Source organism: Piliocolobus tephrosceles, chromosome 18 (assembly GCF_002776525.5).
Source record: "Piliocolobus tephrosceles isolate RC106 chromosome 18, ASM277652v3, whole genome shotgun sequence".
Classification (NCBI taxonomy): domain Eukaryota; kingdom Metazoa; phylum Chordata; class Mammalia; order Primates; family Cercopithecidae; genus Piliocolobus; species Piliocolobus tephrosceles.
This window is the reverse complement of record NC_045451.1, coordinates 18,681,362-18,693,088: the sequence shown is the minus strand read 5'-3', so window position 1 is coordinate 18,693,088 and position 11,727 is coordinate 18,681,362. Positions and strand designations below refer to the sequence as shown.

The window sequence follows — 11,727 nt, the reverse complement described above, 5'->3', positions numbered from 1 at the left end:
ATTTGTGTGTCTTATACACATTTTATTAACTTTACTTAAAAATATTTAATGTTTTGCTATTTATAAATTATGTTTTATTGTATTTTTCAATTAATTGTTGATTGTATATTATACAGTTGTTTTTTGTACACTGGGCTAGTGTACTGCAACCTTGCCAAATTCACTCATTTATTCTAGTGTAGTTTTATTTGTTTTTGTAAATTGTTTTGGATTTCCCAACATACCCAAAAATGCATATGCAATTTTCATTGTTCTCAGATGTTATTAATATAAATGAACAAAGAACAGAGAAATCACATTGTTGATTTATTATTATTAAATGATTAAATAATGTAGAGCATATTTTTCCCAAGGCATTTTCTTTTATAACACTACACAGATATGCCAGATTTTAAATATAAATTCAAATGAGCATGGTGTAGTGCTATTTGACTCAAACTTAATTGCCTTGGATGGCATTTTAATTATTTGTATTTTCTATTTATTTCCAAGTGAATAATAGTAATGTTACTTCATTGCCAGTCATAAAATATGTGATAAGGACTAGACAATGACTTATATAAGAAAGAGGATATTCTCCACCCAGACTCACATTGACAGAATGTTGAAGCACACATCATGCATTATTTCAGTTGTCAATACTTTCTACAGAGCTTCTTCTGTGTCAGAAATAAAGTATCTGATTTGAAAGATTTAACAACTACCAGAGGAAGTTTCTCATTAGTTGTCGATTCAGATAAATATTGGAAAATAAAAAATTGGTCCTGTAGAGATTATGAAATTCCTTTCTTGAAAGATGTTAGATGACATTAATATGAATTGCTTTCAGCTTGTCATAAATCCTAGCTATCAAGCCTTTAAGTCAACGAAATACACATTCCCTGTCATTACATGGGCCAAGTTGCTCCTTTTAAAAAGTACATCTCCAGATAAATCTTGCTAGTGTCAAGTTTTGTCTTGATTACCAAATAAACCAAGTCACAATGTGTCCTCTATGACCAATGTCCCAGCAAGAAGTGTATGTGAGGTTCACTATTAATCTTTCTGTTATTTGAAAGAATGACATTGATGTAACATTGAGAATTATTGGCTTCAGAAAGGAAAACAAATACAATATTTCAAACATTTTTTAATGCTCTGAATTTTATTCATTCTGTGGTGGTATTATTTGAAACGATTCCCAGTTTGAGGGTACTCACAAGGGAGAGACACAACCAAAGATGTAAATTTTCCTACGTTAAATTATGAAAGACATGCACACTATCTGCTGCCCGCTTGATGTGGAAAGATATGTGGGCAATTAATTTGTAGAAGTGTGAAAAAAATCATCCTATTCCAGTACTGTAGAAAGTAAAACAGGACAGAAATTTTGTATATTATTTTTTAAACAATGTTAACAATTAGCATCATCTACAATGGTAAAGCAAACAAAGGGATAGTAAATTGTTTTCTCTCTTTCTCTCCCAGGAGCAACACCATTTTAGTAGTGCTTGTTACATGAAATAAACAGCAGATGTATCATGAATGGAAAAATGATTAATAGCTGGACTAATACACAAGAGACCTAAAGTCTGGCCTAATATTTTTTTCTTATATTTAAGAGATGAGGTTTATCTAAACTATGAAGACTAACAATAGAATGAACTAAACACTCCTCAGCTTAACAAATAGAACATTATTAATAATTTATGAGCTCCTAGTGAGCCTTTTGCGATTCAAGACCTACCTAGCCTCCCTTCCTGAATTTCAGGTTCATACTTTTCTTGCTGTATACATATTTATCTATTCCTAAAAATGTATTATTCAATCATGAGTGTTTTGAACTTCATATAAATGTTATACTTGCTGTGAATCATTCTGCATAATTTTCAAAGATTTTGTGAGATTTATTTGTCTCAATACATGCAGCTGTATTTGATCTGTTGTCACTGTTGCATAGTATTCTAAAATTTGAATCTGGCCAGGCGTGGTGGCTCACATCTGTAATGCCAGCACTTTGGGAGATCGAGGCGGTGGTTCACCTGAGGTCAGGAGTTTGAGACAAGCCTGGCCAAAAAGGGAAAACCCCATCTCTACTAAAAATACAAAAATTAGCTGAGCTTTGTGGTGCATGCTTGTAGTCTGAGCTACTCAGGAGGCTGAGGCAGAAGAATTGCTCGAACCCAGGAGATGGAAGTTGCAGTGAGCCGAGATCCCACCACTGCACTCCAGCCTAGGTGACAGAGTGAGACTCCATCTCGAAAATAAATAAATAAACTAGAATCCATAACAATGTCTTCATCTCCCCTTCTTCAGTGGGCATTTTAGTTGTTTCTCGTTTTCTTGCTACTACAAAGCAAGCTATACACACTTCATTACATTTCTCCTGTAGAACATGTGCAAAAATTGCATTTGGGTATAAAATTTCTGGTCATTGTAAACTTCACTACCTCACATTAATTAGTTTCCAAAATGGGGGCGAAGACTATGAACGGACAATTCTCAAAAGAAGACATTCATGCAGCCAACAAACATTTGAAGAAAAAGCTCATCCTCACCGTTCATTAGAGAAATACAAATCAAAACCACAGTGAGATACCATCTCATGCCAGTTAGAATAGCGATCATTAAAAAGTAAAGAAACAACAGATGCTGGAGAGAATGTAGAGAAATAAGAATGCTTTTACACTGCTGGTGGGAGTGCAAATTAGTTCAACCATTGTGGAAGACAGTGTGCTGATCCCTCAAGGATCTAGAACCAGAATTGCCATTGGCAATCCCATTACTGGGTATACACCCAAAGAACTATAAATCATTCTACTATAAAGACACATGAACACATATGCTTATTGCAGCACTGTTCACAATAGCAAAGACTTGGAATCAACCCAAATGCCCATCAATGTTAGACTGGATAAAGAAAATGTGGCACATATACACTGTGGAATACTATGCAGCCATAAAAATGATGAGTTCATGTCCTTTGCAGAGAAATGGATGAAGCGGGAAACCATCATTATTAGCAAACTAACACAGGAACAGAAAACCAAATACCACATGTTCTCACTCATAAGTGGGAGCTGAAAAATGAGAACACATGGATACAGGGAGGGGAACATCACACACTGGGGCCTGTCGGTGGGTGGGGGCCTAGGGGAGGGATAGCATTAGCAGAATACCCAATGTAGATGATGGGTAGATGGGTGTAGCAAACCACATGGCATGTGTATACCTATGTAGCAAACCTGCACGTTCTGCACATGTATCCCAGAACTTAAAGTATAATTTTAAAAAATGACATTCTTACGGTTTATTAATCCAATAACTATATTTCATAAATATATAAAGAAAAAGCGAGCTTGACATAAAAAAATTTCTAGAGCTACTAATAAATTTACATTTATGAAAGAATTGATAAAATATTCCTCTGGGTTGTACAAGGATAGGGACAGGGACCAGGGACAAGACATGGTATTTGGTATTAATGAGACTTGGCTTCTTTCTCTCTCGTTTCATCAAAGGTTGGACTCTCCTCGGTTTTCATATCACCATTTTCTGCAGGTAGATCTTCTTTAGTTTCTTGGTGAGCCATGTCACCCTGTTTTCCCTCTGAACCATTTTTTTCCCCTTTTGTCTGTACTTTTTTGTCTGAAGATTTATTCTCTCCTGTTTTCTTTTTTGGCTTCATTTCTACTTTTGCAGCAGCAGGTTTAACAGACAACTGGGCTGATGTCCTCTTGGGCTCATCCTTCACCGCCTCTTCTGCTGAGCTGACCATCCTCTTGGGCACCTTAGTGGCAGGCAGTGCATTTGCTGGGTGCCTGCAAGACCTGAGATGCTGAGAGCCTCTGTGAAGCTGGGCTGCCTCGCCACTGCTGCTCTTCCCACTGCCTGAGGTGCTGAGCAAAGTTTTTGTAGAAATGGAGTCTCTGCCACTTTGCCCAGGCTGGTCTCAAACTCCTAGCCTTAAGTATTTCTCCGACTTTGGCCTTCCAAAGTGTTTGGATTACAGGCATAAGCCAGGCACTCTGCCACATTTGTTGATTGACTGATTTTTATCCTTAGAAGTTGTCACATTTTACTGATCTTTTGTAGGTGTACTGTGTCAGCTCTGTGGTGTGGATTTTGCTAGAGAATATTGAAACTTCTATTTCACTAGATAATCTATCCAGTTAGGTACAGATCATGACTTTTTTCTTCTTTCTTTTTCTGCTGTGGTTTAAAGCTCAATTCAGTTCACCAATCTTTCTTCTACTGGTTTGGAGAGGCCTCCTTTATGTGTAGATTTGTTATGAGGCTGAGCCTTCTGTAGGTTCATACACAAGATTAGAGCAAACGGCTTGCTCTCATTTGGGCTTGCCCCATATTCCATCTAATCCAACTTTGTCAGGTACCTCTGTCCAAAATGACAATTTTTCACAGATATTTAGCCAGATCTTTCATCACGATTGCCTGCTTCCCATAACAAGAGCTCACACTGCAGGCAAAATTGTATTATGAATCAACAACAGGAGCAACCTAAGTGCCCAGTGAGAAATAAATGGACAAAGAAAATGTGATATATATATATATATGAATCAAAAAAAAAAAAAAAACAAGGAAATGCTGTCATTTGTGACAAAATGGATAAAACTAGAGAACATGTTAAGTGAAATAAGCTAGGCACAGAAAGACAAATATGTAATCACACTTATATCTAGAATCTTAAAAAGTCAAACTTATAGAAGCAGAGAATAGAATCGTGGCTGACGTGGGTTACGGGTTGAGGGAAATGAAGAGATGTTGGCCAAACGGAACAAAGTTTCAGTTTTGCAGGATTAATACATTCTGGAGCTCTAATATACAGCATGTTGACTACAGTTAATAGTACTGTATTGTACACTTGAAACTAGCTAAAGGGTAGATCTTAAATTTTCTTACCACACACACACACACAAAGTGTAACTATATGAGATGTAAGTATGAAATTTTTATCTGTCAATTATACTTCAACAAAGCTAGAAAAAATATGCAAGAAATACTATAAGACATTCTAATGAAAAATTTAAAAGACATAAGTAATGAGCTATACTATGATCAAAAATGTGAGACACAATATTGTTAAGAAGACAATTTGCCCAAATGATTTATAGATTCAATGAAATTCCAGTAAAATTTTCTGCATGCCTTTTTTTGTAAAAATTGGCAAGCTGATTCTCAATTTGTATTAAATAAAAAAAAAGTATATTATTCAAAGCAACTTTGAGAAAGAATAAAAGAATTGGAATATATCAGTTATCTGGTTTCAAGACTTACTGTTAAGTTACCTAATCAAGACCATGTGGAAATTAGCAAAAATACACATATATAGATTAATAAAACAGAATAGAATGTTCAGAAATAGAATGATGTATTTATGAACACGGATTTTTTTTACAAAATTGCCATGGCACTGAATGTGAAAAAAAAACTCTTTCCCACTAATAATACTGTAACAAATACATTTCTATATGCATCAACTTTTATACAATATCTAAAGTGTAACTGGAAATATATCATAAATGTAAACATAAATGCTAATAGTATAAATATTCCTGAAGAAACCACAGGGGAAATTTTTTTAACATTGGATTAATAATATTTTCTTACATAGGTCACAAAAAGCATGAACTATGAAAAACTTAATAAAAATTAGACTTTAAAAATTATAGTATTTTTATCTTCAAAAGACAACATTAAAAAATCAAAATGGCCAGTCTCAGGAGGGGAAAATATTCAATGTATTTTTTTCTTATGATAAATCTGAATCTAAAAAATACAAATAATTCTTACAACTCAATATTAAGAAAAACATTTAATAAATAATAGGGAAAAGATTCAAACATATATTTCACAAGGTATAAAAATGGCTAACAAGCACATGAAAAAATGTTCAAAATTATTAGTTAAAAAGGAAATACAAATAAAAGTCATAATGAAATACCACTTCCTGCTCCCCAGAAAGGCTAAAACTTATTTTGAAAGACTAAAACATTCAATTGTTGTTCTGCATGTAGAGCCACTGGAATTCTTATACACTGCAGGTGGAAATGTAAAATGGTACTACTACTTTAGAAAATCATTTGCCAGATTCTTAAAAATTTAAGCTCACATTTACCATGTACCACTCTCCAAATCCTTATGTGGAGTGAAGGAAGCTAGATACATAAAAATATGCATACTTTACAATTCTATTAATACAAAATTCTAGAAAAGAAAAAATAGTCTATAATGACAAATGTGGATCAGTTGTTATGTGGGGCTGTGTTTTACTCTTATGATGGATATATTCACTATTTTGATTGTGTAGTGCTTTCATAGATGTGTACACCTATCAAAGTTCATTATATTGTATACTTTTAATGGATGTGGTTTAAATAAATTTATTTCTCAATAAATTAATAACAAATATAATATGTATGTCAGTTCAAAACAACTTTATAAGTTAATCTTTCAAAGTGCAAATCTCACAGTTCAGTAATGTTTGACAGGATTAATTCTTAAAATGTAGAGTCATTAGGCAAGATTGGCCCTTATCAATTTACCAGACCCTGTCTTAATTTGTTTTCACCTCCATAGGGCATCACATACACATGTATGCTTCACTAATCTTTAATCTATTGCCTTCACCTGGAATCTTCTTCCTTTCTCGGTATGTCCTTAGAATTGCCACTCATTCTTTAAGAACTGGCTATAGGGCATCCTCTTTCTAATCTTTTCCTTTATACTACTTGAATGCTAATAGCTCCTGCCTATAAAATCTTTGATTCTTTGTGTGTCCCTCTCTCATTGCATTTTTTCTTTGCATGTATTCTAGAGGTCATTGTGTGAATGTCTGTCTTCCTCACTAGACTCTAAGCTTATTGAAATCTAATTCCCTTAGGCCTTGAAACAAGGCCTATAACCTAAGATGCAGCTGTTAAAAGTACATTAGAATGGAATTAAACTTAATCAAGTAAAAATTTAGCTAATTTTTAAACTGGTCAATTTTTTTTTCCCATTATAAGCCCCTCTCTATTTTCTTCATGGGGAAACCATGGACAGCAGTGTAAGCTGTTAAGGCTAAAGAGAAATATCCATGGAGAAGGAGATTTCAGAGAGAAAGTTCACATACAATTTACATGACATAAGACATTTTTTTTTCTTCCCTCAATTAAGAGGAACTATTCTTAGTTTCAGCCTAATTTAATTCAGTTCTGAATAAGAGAGGCTTACCAAAAAATTAAACTATTTGCTCATTAATTAGTGTAGAGACATTCAGTCTTCTTAGAATTTCTGCTATTTTTTTAAATTTCAGAAGTGCTTTATAAACATTTCAGTTTTGCTAATGTGTGGATATTAGTCAATGAAAAATTTCACCACTGTTAAACATGAAAGGAAGACTTTATACAAGGCTATCACAATAGAGGGGAGAAACCAGAATCTGGTCTGAGCTTTTAGGAGTTAAAGAAAATCTTATGACAGCTATTTGCTGATTGACCTTACCCAAATGAAAGTAAAGCATTCCTATATACAAATAATAGAGAAGCAGAGAGCCAAATCATGAGTGAACTCCCATTCACAATTGCTACAAAGAGAATAAAATACCTAGGAATACAACTTACAAGGGACGGGAAGGACCTCTTCAAGAAGAACTACAAACCACTGCTTAGGGAAATAAGAGAGGAGACAAACAAATGGAAAAAAAAAAAAATTCCATGCTCATGGATAGGAAGAATCAATACCATGAAAATGGCCAAAGTAATTTATAGATTCAATGCTATTCCCATCAAGCTACCATTGACTTTCTTCACAGAATTAGAAAAAAAAAAAAAAACTACTTTAAATTTCATACAGAACCAAAAAAGAGCCTATATAGCCAAGACAATAATAAGCAAAAAGGACAAAGCTGAAGGCATCATGCTACCTGACTTTAAACTATGCCACAAGCCTACAGTAACCAAAACAGCATGGTACTGGTACCAAAACAGAGATACAGACCAATGGAACAGAAAAGGGCCTTAGAAATAATACCACACATCTACAACCATCTGATCTTTGACAAACCTGACAAAAACAAGCAATGGAGAAAGGATTCCTTATTTAATAAATGGTGCTAGGAAAACTGGCTAGCCATACGCAGAAAACAGAAACTGAACTCCTTCCTTACACCTTATACAAAAATTAGCTCAAGATGGATTAAAGACTTAAATGTAAAACCTAAAACCATATAAACCCTAGAAGAAAACCTAGGAAATACCATTCAGGACATAGGCAGGGGCAAAGACTTCCTGACTAAAATGCCAAAAGCAATGGCAACAAAAGCCAGAATTGACAAATAGGATCTAATTAAACTAAAGAGCTTCTGCACAGCAAAAGAAACTATCATCAGAGTGAACAGGCAACCTACAGAATGGGAGAAAATTTCTGCAATCTACCCATCTGACAAAGGTCTAATATCCAGAATCTACAAGGAACTTAAACAAATTTACAAGAAAAAAACAATCCCATCAAAAACTGAGTGAAGGATATGAACAGACAATTCTCAAAAGAAGACATTTATGTGGCCAACAAACATATGAAAAAAAGCTCATCATCACTGGTCATCAGAGAAATGCAAATGAAAACCACAATGAGATACCATCTCACACCATTTAGAATCGTGATCATTAAAAAGTCAGGGAACAACAGATGCTGGCGAGGCTGTGGAAAAATAGGAACGCTTTTACACTCTTGGTGGGAGTGTAAATTAGTTCAACCATTGTGGAAGACAGTGTGCTGATCCCTCAAGGATCTAGAACCAGAATTACCTTTTGACCCAGCAATCCCATTACTGGGTATATACCCAAAGAATTATAAATCATTCTACTATAAAGACACATGCACAAGTATGTTTATTGTGGCACTATTCACAATAGCAAAGACTTGGAACCAACCCAAATGTCCATCAATGATAGACTGGATAAAGAAAATGTGGCACATACACACCATGGAATACAATGCAGCCATTAAAAAGAATGAGTTCACGTCCATTGCAGGGACATAGAGGAAGCTGGAAACCATCATTGTTAGCAAACTAACACAGGAACAGAAAACCAAATACCACATGTTCTTACTTATAAGCGGAAGTTGAACAATGAGAACACATGGACACAGGGAGGGGAACGTCACACCATGTAGCCCGTCAGGGGGTGGAGGCAAGGGGAGGGAGAGCATTAGGACAAATACCTAATGCATGCGGGGCTTAAAACCTAGATGACAGGTTGACAGGTGCAGCAAACCACCATGGCACATATATACCTATGTAACAAACCTGCACGAGCTGCATATGTATCCCAGAACTAAAGTAAAACAAGAAAAAAAAAAGTAAACTTTCTTGTATCTTCATGACAGGAGGAAGTTTTACACCTAGCGCAAAGGGCCCACCAGAAAGAAGTTAGGACCCTATACTCCCAGGGACACTAGAAAATAGGAGTGCTATTTCCCTTAATGATTACACTTCAAAAGGATAGATCTCAGGTCCTTGTAAAAAACTGTCAACAGCCTTTTAAAAGGATTTACATCTGAAAGGGGAAAAGAAAGATTTTACAATTACAACTTTTTTAACGTAAATGATCTAAGAAAAGAGAGTAAAGCGACCCTGTGGTTAGGCCATCTGGATTCTGGATTTTGTAAGGGCCTGCATGAGAAGCAGTTCAGGGACTTAGAGGCAGGAAGCAGCCTGTGTATAGTCTACCTGAGGGAAATGTTAAGACTTTCTTGGGTGTTTTTTGCCACTACCTTCTTTTGCTAATTATTTCATGTTTCTAACATTCAGCCTTTAGCCTTGGCTTTGCAGCAACACCATGGAAATTGTCCGTAAGCAGACAACTGGTCTCTTGATTTGCAAATACAGGGCGTTTCATGATATATCATTTTGTACTCTGCCAAGCTGAATGTGAATGACAATATATGGTTTTCTTCCAATGCTTCAAGGCCAGAGCAAGGATAAAACAACTTCAAGTGGCCCTGCTATAGCTGTACAATAGTACTTTAATAGGCATACTTTTTTTTCTAATTGATCAATGAAATGCATCTTTCCTCTAATAGGAATGAAAATAGAATCGATAATGCTTGCTGTACTCTAACTTAGATCTTTACCATACTGTTTGTCAAAAACCATGCGGCACACATATTATTTTGGGAGCAGAGAGGTTGAATTTAATCAGTGCCTTTTGTTTTCTTGCTACTTGCTTTGATTGCAGCAGTTTAGCTGTTTTGCTCTGTTTAGTCATTATCTGTTCCTCCCCCTCCTTCCTTCCTTCTGTGTTTCATTAGCATCTTCATTGTATAATTTCTTTATTGTTTGAGCTGTGGTTCTCAGTGTTTAAATGACTGTTTTGTTTCTAAATTCCTTTTTTCATCAGAAACTTACTTTAAACAAAAGTAGTTTGAACAAATCTGGCATACGCCCTTGAATTATATTTATTTATATATCTGTGAGAAAATTCATATCATACTTTTGGATTACTTGGATACATAAGCAAGTTAGCATAGTGCCCTTTAGGTAGAGTGTACTACATTGATCGTACCAGTTAATGGCTTCACTGTCTCCATGAGCCTTGTAAGGGGACTGCTGCTTCTCTTATCAAGAGGTATAGTCTATTTTTCCACTTTTGAATTTGGGCTGGTCCTGTGCCTTGTTATGGTCAATAGAATGAAGCAGAGGAGGCTTTTGCTAGTTCCAAGCCTAGAAACTTTAGTGGATGACTGCACATTATGGAGAATAAGCCTGGACTAACCAATGGGAAGATTAGAGAACACGCTGAAAAGATGTAAGTTCTCAGTTGAGGATATCCTATATCAGCCAGATCTCAGCCAACCCACAAACTGACTACAAGTGCATGATCACATCTAGTCAAGATCAACCACATCTTTTAATATTAGCAGAACATCTTCATTGAGCCATAGACTGAAAGCAAAACTAGATTTATATATTTCCACAATACCAGTAAGGTATTGCCATTGTTATGTTACAAAGCACTATTTAGGTATTAAGTATATACTTTTCCCCATCATGTATTTTTCCCCATCATATATACTTTTCTCCATCATATACTTTTCCCCACCATATATATAAGTATATACTTTTAAAGTATATAATTTTCCCCATCATATACTTTTCCCTAACAAATCATATTGTAAACATCTGTTGAGTACCATAATATATACCAAGATACTGAGGTAATTACTAGTGGCATAGAAACAAATGTCAACAACAACTCTCTCAGTTGACATGCTCATGTGGAAGACAGAAAAATCAGTCTATATTACAATATAGTATGATATATCAGATTTTTAAAAAGCAATTGAAGTCAACTGACAAAGCTTTCCTAAAAATAGGGTCCCAGAATATCATGGCTTCCAATGGAACCAAGATATTGCAATCGTTCATGTTTTACATTCTGCAATAGTGTCTGCCTACTGAATTTGTGACACAAGGATATAAAAGCAAAGAAAAGGAAGCAGGGTGGAAAGAAAATGATGACTTTACACTTAACTAAACTAGGTGGGGATAAAATTGATAACCTTTATGGTTTGAATTCATAAGCCCATTTTACCCTCAATTTAGTTTTATGTCTTCAAAAGCTCCTGTCCAATTTTACAGATTTCATAAAAGAAATTATTTTATTTTGAAATTTCAGAATTGCTTTTTGGTTCAATTAAACCTTGATGCCAGGGCAACTGAAGCTGTTACCAGTTGACTGTCCT

At 35.1% G+C, this 11,727-nt stretch overlaps 1 pseudogene; it reads right to left on the bottom strand.

The window, feature by feature from the left end:
• Positions 1-3,460: 3,460 nt before the first annotated feature.
• LOC111546836 lies at positions 3,461-11,410 on the bottom strand (annotated as a pseudogene).
• Positions 11,411-11,727: the final 317 nt, after the last annotated feature.